Source organism: Myotis brandtii, unplaced genomic scaffold (genome assembly GCF_000412655.1).
Source record: "Myotis brandtii unplaced genomic scaffold, ASM41265v1 scaffold165, whole genome shotgun sequence".
NCBI lineage: Eukaryota > Metazoa > Chordata > Mammalia > Chiroptera > Vespertilionidae > Myotis > Myotis brandtii.
In genome coordinates, this window is record NW_005356042.1 from 1353974 (window position 1) to 1354231 (window position 258).

The following is a 258-nucleotide window of genomic DNA, read 5'->3' on the forward strand; positions in this document are numbered from 1 at the left end:
TGGGGGGCGCCCTGCCGGGTCCTAGGGGGTGCCTGGCTAGGCTTCCGCGCAGAGGAACTGACATCCACAAAATGCTGTCAGGAGAGAAAACACGTTTTATTGGAAGTCGGGGCGGCAGAGGCGTCGGTGGGGTCTGGGCTAGGAAGTGGAGCAGTCCAGGTGGCAGCGGGTGCGCGGGCGGTGGGCGGGGCATCAGGTGCCAGGGGAATCCTGTGGGGGTGAACAGGTGAGTCAGGAGAGCCCCCCGCCCCTGCCTCA

General features: G+C 66.3%; 1 protein-coding gene across 2 annotated transcripts in view; it reads right to left on the reverse strand.

Moving 5' to 3' along the window:
• Positions 1–77: 77 nt before the first annotated feature.
• The window catches only part of FXYD1 (FXYD domain containing ion transport regulator 1), a 4278-nt gene continuing 4097 nt past the window's right edge, over positions 78–258 (reverse strand). For both annotated transcript variants that reach the window (XM_014536593.1, XM_014536591.1), the window contains exon 8: positions 78–210. The gene's annotated coding sequence lies outside the window, so the exon portion shown is untranslated. The remainder of the gene's footprint in view (positions 211–258) is intronic.